The 8822-nt window shown below is 31.9% G+C and overlaps 2 long non-coding RNA genes across 5 annotated transcripts; one reads left to right on the top strand and one right to left on the bottom strand.

Moving 5' to 3' along the window:
* The first annotated feature begins 240 nt into the window (after positions 1–240).
* Positions 241–3698, top strand: LOC25486754 (uncharacterized). 3 transcript variants are annotated; one of them, XR_003009229.2, is made up of 4 exons: positions 241–834; positions 1260–1445; positions 2019–2326; positions 2744–3698. It is a non-coding gene; the product is annotated as an uncharacterized lncRNA (long non-coding RNA). The 3 variants fall into 3 exon arrangements; XR_005644143.1 differs by having other exon boundaries at positions 2896–3698; XR_003009228.2 differs by having other exon boundaries at positions 627–834; positions 2019–3698.
* Positions 3699–5333: 1635 nt separating this feature from the next.
* On the bottom strand, positions 5334–8822 carry LOC25486752 (uncharacterized). 2 transcript variants are annotated; one of them, XR_003009221.2, is made up of 4 exons: positions 8674–8822; positions 7769–8456; positions 6764–6950; positions 5334–6349 (listed from the first exon to the last, which is right to left on the bottom strand). It is a non-coding gene; the product is annotated as an uncharacterized lncRNA (long non-coding RNA). The 2 variants fall into 2 exon arrangements; XR_003009220.2 differs by having other exon boundaries at positions 5334–6950.

Here is an 8822-nt window from a genome sequence, read left to right on the forward strand (position 1 = left end):
TTTTTAGAATACCCATCTCATTGTGTTTATTTTAAGAAATTTATGAAACTGAGTGATATTGGAGAATGAATGAAAGAAACTCATGCTGGTTTTTCTTTTATATTTGAGAATGAATGATTTTTTTTTTTTGAAAGCACGTATATGTTATCAATGTCATGGTTGTTGTTACAAAAACTATGCTTTTCAATATTAATGATGAATTTTACTTTTTCCATGTCTTATTATTTAAAATTGGTTTTTATTTTGGATCCTATTATAATGGTAGAATGGAAGGGGATTTGTATGCACAAGAAAGGGATTGGAGACCAATTTCATGTCAAATAGCAAAATTCAAATTGAAAACCAGTGGGGAAGGATCCGTGAGGTTGGACGGGTTGTTTGATGAGGTGGGTTGTTGATTTTAGTTTGGTGGTGGTGAAATGATAGAGATGATAGTGAGGTTGAAGACAAAGTTGAGAAAGATATAGTGTGTGCAGACTATAATAAGATCAGTGATCCTCTTTAGTCAGATGGCCAAAAAATACTTTCCCATGGTAGAAAACAAGTTCCCATTTCCATGCTAAATGTCACCTCTCTTTCTTTCTCACAATTGCATAATCTATACCTATTAATAAAGGGAAAACTTAGTTTTGGTGTATCCTATTTTTTTTTTCTTTCCAATTACACCCTCCGTTTTTAATGAGAATTTCACCTTTTACCCGTGAAAACTAAACAACAGTTACGTAAATTTGAGATTTCCCTTTCTTAACTTTAGTAACCGACTACATCTCCTCCTCTCCTTTCACTTTCAATGTCAAATACTCAGAGTCTCAATCTTTTCCCTATAAATTTCTGGTTTGTTCTTTTAATTGATCATTTTAATTTTATGCTGATTCAATTGGCTTCTCATTTTGATTAATGCAATTTTTAATTTTATGTTTTTTGTTTATGCTTCTCATTTTAACATATTGTGTGTAGTTTTTCATTTATGCTTTGTTGATTATGGGTGATGGGTATATGTGTGATACAAACAAGAGATATGAAAATAGGTAAATAGTTTAGAACATGAAGGGGCGTTTAAAATTATGGATCTCTGGAAACTTTTTTCTCATATTTTTTAATGGACATAACTACAGTTGGGTATGAATAAACAGCCTACGCTATGAACCATTTATCTTCTTCATTTTCTAGGCTATTGATATGGCTTATTGGTTTAAACTTTTAATTTTTTATTTCTTAAAGAAATTGCTATTGATGTTGAGTTTTATTATTTATAACAGAGGAGGACTCAGGGTATGGTGATGCTAAGTTAACATTTACACCACTCAACAACCATAAATGCCTTGCACTTTGTAATGTTAAAGAGATAAACGAGGGTGCGAGAAAAGAAGATATTATAGAGAAGACAAAAGCAGAAGGATGACCGCGGAAGCAGCCCACGCGCATGGAAGTCTGCGGCAGTGAAGGTACGACAGCGATGGTACACAAGGAAAAACATATGTTCCCTCTGTTTAATTTTTAGCTTAATTACTCTTTTGGTCCCTTAACTTATTTTTTGGTTTTGTTTTGGTCCCTTAACTTACTTTTTGGTTTCGTTTTGGTCCCTTAACTATTAAAAGTTTTATTTTGGTCCTTTAACTTACTTTTTGATTTCGTTTTGGTCCCTTAACTCTTCCTCCGTCAACCACTTTGGTCCTTTATGTTAGGATGAATGTATTAGAGTTAAGGGACCAAAATGAAACCAAAAAATAAGTTAAAGGACCAAAACGAAACAAAAAATAAGTTAAGGGACCAAAACGAAACTTTTAATAATTAAGGGACCAAAAGAAAACCCAAAAATAAGTTATGGGACCGAAACGAAACTTTCAATAGTTAAGGAACCAAAACGAAACTTTTCAATTTTTAAGGAACCAAAACGAAACTTTTCATTTTGTCTAGACAAATACTCAAATCGCTATTACCATATACTAATCATACCAATACCCTATTGAAATTACTTTGTTTTTTTCTCTTCTAATATTTTACTTTTATTTTTGTAGGGATAACTGATCTGAGGCCCTCAATCAAACAAAAACTGAATAGAATGTGAAGTTGAAACATGGAGTTTAGTCATAAAATTGATATCAGGAAATCTGAGAGGAAGAAGGAGTGAACCCTCCAATGGAAGAGAGAAAGGCACCATACAGGAATCTCTCTGATCTCTCTAATTTTTCTATATCTCTAATCTCTCCTTTTCTTTTGATCCTTTCACTTTCTAAATTTATTATTTTACAGCAATTTTGTAAACATGATGATGACACCATACAGGAATCAACCATTGTCATCACTTTTACCCTTCAAACTTCAGGTTTGATTTTTTATTGATTTTTTCATGTTGAATCAAGTTTGGTGTTAAATTGCATTCTATTTGCCATTTAGTTGGTTTATTATTCCATTATTCTCAATTTTCCGATAGCTATACGGGAACCAATGTGTTTATTTATTTTAATCTCTTGAAGTCATTTACGTGATTTTGTTGTCTCGGTAAACATTATCAAGGTTTAGTAGTTTGATTGCCACAATCCTTAGAGTAATTTTTTAAATAATAAATTGCTCACAAATATATCAGGTGTGGGCGTAATTTTATCACAGGTTAATTAACGAATTCAATAAAAAAAAAAAGAATATCACATTTTATTTATACTTCTTCATCTACCATTACTTGCTACAAATATGACAGGCTGCTTCAGTGTTATCTTTTAGAAATTATTTGTTTCTATATCAGGTACATGTCAAGTTACAAGCATGTTAAGGCAAAGTATTCATTGACCATTGGAGCTCAATGCAACACGTGTTTGTTTTGATTCATTGTGGTTGATCAAATTCATCTCTATTATTGGATCATTATTGTTTTTTCTTTTGTATTTTTTTCTATAGGTTGTTACTATGAGAATTAAGGATTGGAAATTATGTAGATTGTTTATATTGGACTGCACAATCTCATTATTGTGGTTGATTCATTGGGGTCAATATCCTCTCCATTTATAAATTTCTCCATTTGTTCCATTCAGAGAGATAAAGACACATAAAAAGTAAAAAATAATTAATGATGGTGGGACCCATTTAGTGATAGGACCCGCCACTTATTTTTTGTGTCTATCTCTCTCCAAATTGCAACAAATGGAAAAATTTATAAATGGAGAGGATCTTGACCCGATTCATTGTGGTTGTTTTGATTCATTGTGGTTGATCAAATTCATCTCTATTATTGGATCATTATTGTTTTTTCTTTTGTATTTTTTTCTATAGGTTGTTACTATGAGAATTAAGGATTGGAAATTATGTAGATTGTTTATATTGGACTGCACAATCTCATGGCCTAGGATCCTTGGAACAAAATGCACAAGCAGCAGTCAACAATCAAGACAATAGCAATAGGAAAGACGAACACAAAATGCAAGAGATAGAATATAAATAAAGCATTTTGAGTATTTAAAAGAACAGTCATGTGTACATTTGTGTTAGAATCAAAATTGTACAAAGAAGATTGGTAAAATATATACACTTAAGTGCAATAAGGAGATGACAAAGACCCAAATGAATCATAGCCGAGTGGGGATGGATAGCTCACTTAGTTAAGTTAAAGGATTAAATGAGTTAAATATATATCATAATCTTAAATATTACTCTATATTTCTTCCTAATGGTGTTAAATAAATTACTATAGTATTTGTGTATGACATCTATATATCAATTTATACAAAGAAACATAGTCAAGTATATACATACGTTAGCGCAGTAGAAAGAGCGGACAAGTGCCCGTCTGGACTCATGCCCGTCTGGACGCTAGTCCCAATTAATGAGAATTCTTCACGAATTTTAGCGAATCGGTTCATGGTTTCTCAGGAGTTTCCCGAATTATGTGAATAAGATAATTTTTAGAGGCAGTGGTTAATATAAAAGTTTAACCAATCTAACTAGTGAGATTGAGAACAAAGTATCCAATATTAATTTACTAAAAATGTTATCTAACTTTATTTTTTTAATTTACGAAAATTAATTTCCAAGAAAAAAACTTTTTAAGTTAAAAAAAAAAAACTGAATATTTTTTTTTAATTTTCAAATTGTTTTTCTAATTTTCGAAAAAAAATTCTTATTTTTTTTCTTTTTATTTTACAAAATTAAGTTTCATGGATTTTTTTTTTTTTGGTAGATAGACAAAATGGCAAAGCCATTATAAACTCACACACACGAGTGGAGGTACCGGGGTTCGAACCCCGGTCATGGTATCCAGCCTAACAATTTCAGCATTTTTCCAGTTGAGTTAGGACTTGTGGATAAGTTTCAAGGATTCTACGGTGAGGGTTTAATTAAGTCCCTCACCGGTAGACCATTAAAAAAATAACGTTGGATTTAATTAAAGGTTTAAATTAGTTGAAATAAAATTAAAGCTCCTAGGTGGTGCGATCGGCCCAGCTGCGTCACCACCAAACCCCAATGGAGGTTGTTTCTTGTCGCCTATTGATAACAACAGTGCTTTGTCGCCGTTTCAGTATTGTGCTCTGCTGCGTAGATCCTTCAACAGCAGCGCTGTCGGCTTCTGGTTGTTATGGGTGTGGGAAGGAGTTGAAAATCACATCTCTGTTACTGTGATTTGAGTTTCTGTGTTGCTAGTTTATTCGGGTCTTATCAGTTGAAGGTCTACCTTGATTGGGCTTTGATTCAAATTGTGAAGTGGTGTGTAATGTCGTCGTGAACTCGCTAATGTTGTGTTGATGTATCACCTCTTGATTTCTGATTCGTCCTGATTTGTTGAGATTTGCAGTTCTCTTTAGGTTTGGTTCATCGCCACACTACACAGTGGTTTTGTTGTCTACTATCATCCTCAAGCCCGCTTCGGTCAGTAATGATTGATTTCAAAATGTTGGATCAGAAATGGTTGTTAGTTTGTTGTGGTTTGTTGTAGCAAATGGTTGGTGCATGTGGATTCGTTAGTGTCATTTGCTAGCTTTTGTCATTTGTTATGGTTTGTTAGCTTGACTTAAAAAAATTAAGAATACGTGTTCATTTTCACACACAATCCTATGTTATCTTCTTCGTCTGTTTTTTTCTCAAACTCAACAAAAATCCAAACAAGATGGTTTCCATTACAAAATAATTGTGACAAAATAATGTTTGATGCATCAAATTACAAGCCATGATAGATTATTTTAACCAAAGACACACTCCAACATAGGCTTCAAGATTTAATTAAAGGCACTATTAAAATATGGAATTATATATTGATGCAGTCAGAAGTGTAGGCTAGCAAGCGCTAAACCTAGATTGAAAATAAACAAGTTTGCAAGCGACAAACTTGTGAAAATAGGGTTCCGGAATCCACCAAAAATTGAGAAAACTCTCTAAAATATTATTGAATGAATAAAAGTTAAGTCTCTTAGGCTACAATTGTTAAACTTAAATAGGAAAATAACAAACCCTAATGGACCAAAAAATAACAAACTGAAAATAAAACAAACAAATAATAAAATTAGACTGAAGTAATAAAATGCCACAAAATTACTAAGAAAACCTCCTACATCAGTCGCCTCCACCTCTGAAGAACTCTGACCCGAGTTCTCATTCTGATGCATGTTGAATATTCCAATGAACAAGAGACCATCCTCCTGAATCCGATTGAGTGGAATGTAATTGTTTGGCAGGTGGAGAGTCATGCCTTTGTGCCGAAGATGGACTCCTAACAATTTTAAAAAACCCAAGCGATATACCAATCAACGGAACAAAGAGGTATGCAAATAATCACATCATCATCCAAAGTTTGGCACAACAACTGTTTATAAGTCAATCCTATATATCCTTGAAATTCTATTTTTGGAGGATTTTGGTACGGCATTCCGTCCTGAGTTTCAAAGTTTGTGATAGGAGGAAGATCAAAGATGGCATCTTGAATAACAAGAGCTTCCTCTACTTCTCGTTGTTGGTCCTCATCAAAAGCAACGGTATTGCGCTCAAACTCAGGTGGAGGCCAGTATCTCATAATAACATCATGTGATGGCACTGAAAATTGGGGTAGAACATCAGCCTCCTTTATCTGTGAAAAACTAGAATCTTCCATAGAACACGAATCCAAATTAATTCGATTGTTTCCATCATGAATTGGTTTACATCTTCAGTTTTTTTTTCTTCTGTTGTTGTTGATGTTGTCAATTTTAGCTGTCAAGATCGTTGTTGTTGTCAACGTCACCATCTGATCTGTCAAAACTTTGACGTCCGCAATTAAACCGTAGATGGTCGCGCTTAAAGCCACATCTCTGGTTGATCTCTCATGGCTGATCACGTTAGGAAAAGAACAAAAGAAACTTGCTCTGATACCAACTGACAAATGTTAAACCTATATTGAAAAGAAACAAGTTTGCAAGCGACAAACTTTTGAAAATAAAGTTCTGGAATCCACCGGAAACTGAGAAAACTCTTTGAAATATTATCTCTTATTCCTTAAAGTTAACTCGAACGCAAAATTTTGTCTTCTTTGCTAATTTTACTATATTAACCCTATTTAATTTAATTAATCATATTTAATTTAATCAAAATGTTAATTGTTATGGAAATCAAAATAAACAAATCCTTCTGTTCTTATCCATAACAAAAAAAAAAAGCAGATCACCCCTATTATTTTCTTTTATTAAAAAACAAAACAAAATCATTTCCAAACTAAATATTAAGATTTTTTTTGAAAAACAAACCTATTTTTTATGAAAAACAAAAAGAATAAAATGGTTCTATATCTCTTATTCCTTAAACAAACCTCTTTTTTGCATGCATCCACTTTGGCAGACACTCCTTTCTTTTTTCTGGCCAGTGTTAACATTGGCTATTTGCTTATTTACTGTCTACCCTCATAGCTGCAAGCTCTTAATAATTTACTCCTGCCATTTCCTTATTCTTTCTTCTTTTAAAATTCATTATTGTAGAATTACAAGAGGAATAGAAAACTGAAAACAAAATAAGCACGATAGGTGAGTGCTTTATTTAAAAAAAGAGTAGATTCTTTAAACAAAAAATAGGATGTAACCAAAGAAAAAGAGTAGATAATGACATTTTTTCCTTACGTAAAATATATAAATAAATGGTGATTACCTCAAAAATAAATCAATGGTCACCCAAAAAAAAAAACTTTTCTTTAGTAAATTTTTTTCTAATTACCTTGAAAATATCAAGGATACTTCAAGGGATGGTTTAAAGATATTGATCAATGATGAGGATGGCCAAGATACTGATGTGACATCAAATGTAGTCTACAGAGAATTTTTCCGTAATGTGTAGGACTTTGTTTTGTAGTATTATTGTTATTGCATATTGGTACTATTTATATGTCGATAGACCTTGGATTTTCTTTTCTTCAATAAACTATGCCATTAAATTTATGTTATGTTACAATACCAGGGTCGATGTCATGCAAATATTTTAATATGGTATAGTACAAACGTTTATGGCAATTAATATTATGAATTGAATTATACTATTATATTCATTCAACTAAACTATTTACATACATATTAGCGCTTTATACTTTAATCTGTATGACCCGTGCGTTAGCATGGTTCAATGGCCTAGTTGAATAAATAAAAGTTAAGTCTCTTAGGCTACAACTGTTAAGCTTACATAGGAAAATATCAAACCCTAATGAGGTAAAAAATAACAAACTAAAAATAAAACAAACAAATAATGAAATTAGACTGAAATAATAAAATACTATTAAATTACTAAGAAAACTCTTCTACATCACGTATCTTCTGGATATCCGTCGTACCACTATTTCGTTGCATCTCTCTTTGGTTGGGACTTGAGTTGAGGTGATGGTTACTACCTTGGAGAAGATAACAAAAGCCTTTCCCAAAAACAAAAAACTTAATTGCTGAACAAGAACAAAATAGAATAGTTTTCCAAAAAAAATCATGGTCCATCGGTGAGGGACTCGGTTGAGACCTTACATTAAAATCCACTATTTTTTTATTTAAAAAAATAAACTGATTTTTTTTTATTAATTTCGTTTTTTTTCTTCTATTTTTTTCAACTTTTTTTTTTTTATTTTGAAAATTAATTTCCTTATTTTTTAAATTATTGTTTACATTTTTAAATTAATTGAAATGTCAGGTCAGCGTCATGTGGCTACTTATACACCGTCAAAGTGTGCCACGCAGACATTAGAGTGCCAATTTTTTTTTACATGGACCAAAAACTAAACGAGACATATTTGCATCAACCATTCAAATATTTTGGCCAAATATAAATTAGAAAGTGAAAGCTGTAACAAGAGTAACAACATTATGACGTGTTTATAAAATTACTGAGTTCGAAGTAACATATTCTTAATTTTGAACTTAACTATATCAGTTTTATGCACAGGCATAGCTCCTCAGCAGTACAAACCACTTTCATATCAGGCATGCACAAATGTTCAGGACATGGATTGTATTCATTACAAAAATGAGCAAGACCTATGATGTAAAACAAAAATATAGGAGTTTTAACGATGAAGGATGGAGTATTATAAATAGAGTAATGCTATATCTCTAGAAAAATAACATAAAAAATTCTTCAAGAATAAAGAGCAGTCAATCACAATGCACTAATTTGACACAATTCAAGGAGGTGCGACTGAAAAATAAATAACGTAAAGAAGGAAAGTTGAAAACGAATGGTGAAAGGGCTTACCAGCTTTTACGTCTCTAACAACAAAAAATAAAGATATAAAGACGATCATAACATAAAGAGGCTTAAAGAATCTAGACATATTTTTTGTCATTTTTTCATATATTGAACAACTTTTTTTTTCTTCTCAAAATATAATAAGTTTTGTCAGC

The sequence above is a fragment of the Medicago truncatula genome, chromosome 2, assembly GCF_003473485.1.
Source record: "Medicago truncatula cultivar Jemalong A17 chromosome 2, MtrunA17r5.0-ANR, whole genome shotgun sequence".
In the NCBI taxonomy this organism is placed as follows: domain Eukaryota; kingdom Viridiplantae; phylum Streptophyta; class Magnoliopsida; order Fabales; family Fabaceae; genus Medicago; species Medicago truncatula.